This window comes from Alligator sinensis, unplaced genomic scaffold (genome assembly GCF_000455745.1).
Source record: "Alligator sinensis unplaced genomic scaffold, ASM45574v1 scaffold37_1, whole genome shotgun sequence".
In the NCBI taxonomy this organism is placed as follows: Eukaryota; Metazoa; Chordata; order Crocodylia; family Alligatoridae; genus Alligator; species Alligator sinensis.
This window is the reverse complement of record NW_005841955.1, coordinates 65,637-71,173: the sequence shown is the minus strand read 5'-3', so window position 1 is coordinate 71,173 and position 5,537 is coordinate 65,637. Positions and strand designations below refer to the sequence as shown.

Sequence of the window (5,537 nt, the reverse complement as noted above, 5' to 3'; positions counted from 1 at the left end):
TTAATATTTTTTTTTTTTTTTTTTTTTAACCTTAAGTCTTCATGAAAAAGGGCTAGCTGCCTGATGGCAGGAACTGGCTGAAGTAATAGTAGAAACTTTGGCTGTTATATGAGCAAACTTATGGGGGATAAGGTAAGATTCCAAAAGACTGAAAAAGGGCAAAAAAAGCAATACTTGGGCGGTGCTTTTCAAATCTTTGTAACAGCATATTTCTATTAAGCTGAACTAGCACTTTTTTAAAAGCTAAAAGTTAAGTAACAGTAACATTATAATATGTTAGCAAAACCTTACACAGTAGTAGATACTTCTCAAGGACACAACCAGTGCACCCAGAACAATGGTTTCCCTGTCTTATCTTATTTTTTGCTGTAGCTGATTTTTTAGCGCACAGACACAGAGATACTTGCTGCTTTTAACTCAGAAAATGCTTAATACAGTTAAAATGGTTACTTGACACAAGCAAAGGCTTAGCTATCAATCTGCCTTGTGGTCAGCTGCATTGCTAGGCCACAGGTCATGCCTTGTATTCAGCTGTAAAGCTAATACTTCCTAATAATCTAAATTATTGTAAACCTAACAGTATGCTTATCAGAAAACTATTCTATTTCAGGGTAATAACAAACCTGCTCACTACACTATCCAAATTTCTGTTAACTTAGATTAAAACTAATAAGTGAGTGGGATAGACACTTTGCATAAACAAGCAAATGTGCATCATCAGGTTACTTTTTTCCACAGCTTTGCAGAAAATCCCAGTGGGATTCATCTGTTGCCTAACATCCTGGCATGTTTAGAATGCCTGAAGTAAAAGAAAAATCGAGCTATCATGATGTGTGTTTGGGTAGGGTGTGTGGTATAAGTAAAATTATCTTGCGTGTTGAAGTGATGACAGTTGAAGTAATCTTGGTCAAGTACTTTAGGCTTCTGAAGCAATACTAATAGGAAGGCAGCAGAGCATGTAAATCAAAGTGTTTAGGCACATTTAATTATTGCTATGATACCCAATTTGCATTTTCTCTTGGTGCAGACAGAAGCAACAGTTTCTGTCGGACTTGGCCCCTAAAAGCTCTCTACAGCTGTGACCAAACAGAAATGCATTGCTTTATTGTTAAAAGGGCCCGATCCCACAAAAATCTGAACCCTCGTTGCATCAGGTTCAGATGAAGATGGTCTAAAATGGAGTGGCTTCACTTTAGTAACTTCTGCCTGCATGGCCCTCTGTCCCAGAGCTGTTATAAGAATGGGAAGGGGGAAAGGGAGCAAAGGGAGTTTGGCCTGGATTTTTTTCAACCAGCGCTGGAGGGTCCACCAGCCCTACCCTCCAGCACCAGCTGGGGAGCCCCCAGAATGTGCTCCCTCCTCTCCCTTTCTCCCCTCCCATTCTGAAAACAGCACTGGGGCTGGGAGGGTAGACGAGCTGTTTCTAGGGGACAGTGGCTTCAGACTTGCAGGTTCTGTAAACAGCAACTCAGTTCACCAGACCCTGGGACCCCAACAATGAATTTCTGTTGGGTGATTATCCCTATGAAGTGTGTGAGAGAGTGCTTTATATGTGCTTTATTGATTTGTAAGCAGGAGGGTAAATACACTCACATAATAATCCAAACCAAAAATCAAGTTATAAATTCACCTAAGTGGCTGTGCAGGCCAACTGAAATTCTTATGTCATTTCAGACTGCAAGTGAAAGCAAAACTAACCATGATTAATTTGTGTTTCACTGTCAGTTCAGCAAAAACAGAGGAGTGTCTCATTTCTTTTCTTGAGTTGAAGTTGGAAGTGTTTGCATAAGATCTGTTAGTTTTTTAGTGATTTGCTTTGAAGTAGTCATAATAATGCCAAATCAGAAAACAAGTAGTGTGTGGCATCATTATAGTGAAGTTTAAGCCACTGAAGGAAGGAAGAAAGTTGGTAGATGTAAATATTGCGGGCAGGTGGATGCTAACAACGCAACAAGAATGAAGAAACATTGAATAACATGTAGGAACTGTCCTGAAAGAGTACAAGCCTTATGCATAAAGTTAATACAATGAAGTGGTGGAACAACAATATCTGAGAAAAGTCTACTTCAGGAATCCTATGTGCATAAACAAACTAATATGTTAAACAACACACAGTACAGACTAGCATCTATATAGTTTTAAAACATTGTTTTAAAAGTTGCTAATGCAACTCTTGGCTATTATTTATTAATTTAAAATTTTTGCAGCCTGGTTTTCTGCTTGTACTAAGTACCCAAAGTGGCTTAGGCTTAACAATATATATATTCTTAATTACATAATAGATAAATAGTTAATTATTTCAACCCAGCACAGTGACCTTAGTCTTCTGGCCAATGACAGAGGCCAGACTATACTTCCTTTGGGCTCTGCAGTCCCAGGGCAACTGAGCACCAAGTTGAGCAGCAGAGTGTTCTTTCTGGCAGGGAAAGGGGAAGCAAGCTCCCTGCCGCTTTTCCTTCTCTTTCTGATGGTTGAAGCCAGATGAGAGTAGGCAAAAATAAAAATCTGTTCCCCCTTTTGTTGCAGAAACTTGGTAGTTCAAGTGAAATAGCATATTTGCAATAAATGGAAAATGAAAATGTTGAGCTGTTGGATCTGGGGGGAAGAAGAAGCAGGATCCTCACTTTCAAGATTACAGGCACCAGATATGTGATCCGCCATGAGTATCCGTTCATAGTTTCATAGTAGCTAGGGTCAGGAGGGACCTGAACAGAGCATCTAGCCTGACCCCCTGCCACAGGCAGGAATGAATGCTGTTCAAGACAGTCAAGCTTTTTATCAAGCTTTGTGGACAAAATGTCAAAAGAAGATTAAGAAAAAAGCATATGAGACATTAGCTTGAGCTATATTTGCAAGTGGTACACCTCTTTCCATAACTGAAAATCAATACTGGAAGGAACAGTACAAACTAATTCACCCATCATATAAGTTACCATCATGTTATTGCTTATCACATTCTCTCTTAGATAGAGAGTATGAGAGAGGTCAAACAATGGTTATTCAAAGGATTGGTCAAGCAGAGTCACTGACTCTGATGTCAGATGGATAGACTGATATACAGGGAAATTCTTTATTGAACATTATAGTAACACGTGAACCAATATTCATGAAAGCAATTGCTACCAAATCTTCTTGTCATACAGGTGAATATATAGCCAAATTACTGAGTGATGATTGAAAGTGCAAGGTCCCTCCTGGATACAAGCCCTTGTAACTGATAATGTGAGTAACATGAAAGCTGCATGGCAAATATTAAAGGCAAAGTATTCTCATTTAATAGTATTTGTTTGTCTTGCTTATGGGTTGAATCTTCTGGCAAAGGACATAGTAAGTGTGAATACAATGAAGACAATATTGGCAAACTGCAAAGCAGTTGTGAAGGTATTTAACAATCTTCATGTTGCTAATCAGACTTTGAAGAAATTACTTTTATTGCCAGGAAAAACTAGATGGGGCTCAGCTACAAAGTGTTTATATAGTTTGCTGAGCACAAAGAACTGTTTGCAGTGTGGTTCAATAGATGACACAGTATCCCTGATTATTCCCATGAACATAGGGAAGCAGATTCTCGACAATGATGTGTTCTGCGTTTGAGTTCAAGGAGCATTCAATTTTCTACTACCTTTTTCAGTGGCTATCAAGAAACTTGAAGGAGATACACCGAGCCTTTCAAATATTCCAGAGATTTTCAGACAACTGAATGAAAATGTAATTGAGCTTAGCCTTCTTCACCTCTATCCAAAGAACAAGTAGTAAAACAAATGTTTACTAAGAGATCTGAGTTTTGCTCTCATTCAGTTCATCTAGCAGCAAACCTTTTGGATCCTCAACACAGAGGAAAACATTTATCAGAAGATGAATTATCTACTGCTTTCGATACAATTATGGAAATTATAAACTATATATAGTTCCACAATTATGGAAGTAGTGAATAATGTCCCCAACATTGATTAAATAGCTGTGACAACAGATATTGCCAAGTACTGCACAAAAGAAAAACTTTGGAGCAAAGACATCATTTGGCGGGCAGCAGAGAATATGTCTCCTCTCACATGGTGGAAGGTATACTGTAATGTTGTCTAGGATTGCTCTAAGGATCCTAAGCATTCCACCAACAGCAGCTTCTTGCGAACGGAACTGGAAGGCTTTCTGCTGAATCAAGACAAAAAAAGAAGAATAGACTAACAAATGAACGCACTACTAAGCTTGTTTCTATTTCTCAAAATCTCTTGCTTCTAGAGAATCCGTCAGAAGCACAATTAGTGAAGAAGATGAAGCATGATGATAAGTGGTCCTTGCCCATAGACTCATTGGCAAAACCATCCTTTAGCGAAAGACAATGTGGTTCAAGTAGTTCTGAATCAGATTTACCTTAATCTGATTCTGAAATGGAACTAATAAATAGTGCAAGTGATTCTACACAGATAGTGACAGTGAAACTGGAGGTGCCATAATGACCTCAGTGGAAGAGAGTTAAACTCTGTTGAAGTAGATGAGTAGACAACCACAGTATATCATGCACCATTCTTTGGGTGTGCCAAAATTAGTGTCAGCAGTTTTCAGTGCCTTCATTTTTTTCTTAAATTTAAACAAACAGTGTAAAGGAAGTACATGCTATTGTGTATTGTCTTTACATTTTTAAAAGTATTCCAATAAAAATAATTTCTTTCTACATAAAACTTTGAATGTGTTTGAATATAACATTTAAACTACATTAAGTGTGCTCTATTTATTTTTTTTCCTAATCAAATATTTCAGTTCAAATATTGTGGCTATTGGGACATAACATTAACATGGGGGTCCTTTTTTTAGTTTTTACAAAATGTAAATCAAATAAATATGCTAACTCAGATCATGCTCTATTTAGGATATTAGAAAAATTTTCAGAAAATTTTCCTATTCAAAATTTTCTGGAAAACCCACATTGCTGCTCATAACTACTTGCCCCCTGAGTTGCCTGTACCCGCCTATGCAGTGGTGGTAAAGGATGACTTTACCCTCCAAAAATTAGATTCTAGATATGGAAAATTGTATAAAAATTATATATTTTTTAATGTTTAGAACAGGGGTGGGCAAAATGAGGCCTGTGGGCCAGATGTGGCCCGCCAGGCCATTCTGTCTGGCCTGCGGGGTCCCTCAGAAATTTAGAAAATTAATATTTATCACCCCTGGCTACCTGTCATGCAGCCCTTGATGGCTTGCCAAAACTCAGTAAGCGGCCCTCCGACCGAAATAATTGCCCACCTCTGGTTTAGAATCTAATTATTGAGGGGGGGTCCTTTTAAATTCAGAATCCTCTTACATTTGGGTAAATAATGTATATGTACCTGAACTGCCATTTTGGGAATAATTTTGTATAGAAACAAGGGCTAAACCTTGGACAGCTCTTCTTCAATCTTATGATAATATTTTAAAATTAAAGTTACAATGAAGTATTGAATAAATATTTGCTAAAGAATTACTAACCGAATTAATTTATTGGGACAGAAGACCCTTTCAATTCTTCCCATTCATTATTCCTAACCTCCATCCTATCC

The 5,537-nt window shown here is 37.8% G+C and overlaps 1 protein-coding gene across 1 annotated transcript in view; it reads left to right on the top strand.

The window, feature by feature from the left end:
• The window catches only part of MEI4 (meiotic double-stranded break formation protein 4), a 126,421-nt gene that overhangs the window by 93,017 nt on the left and 27,867 nt on the right, over positions 1 to 5,537 (top strand). The window lies entirely within an intron of this gene.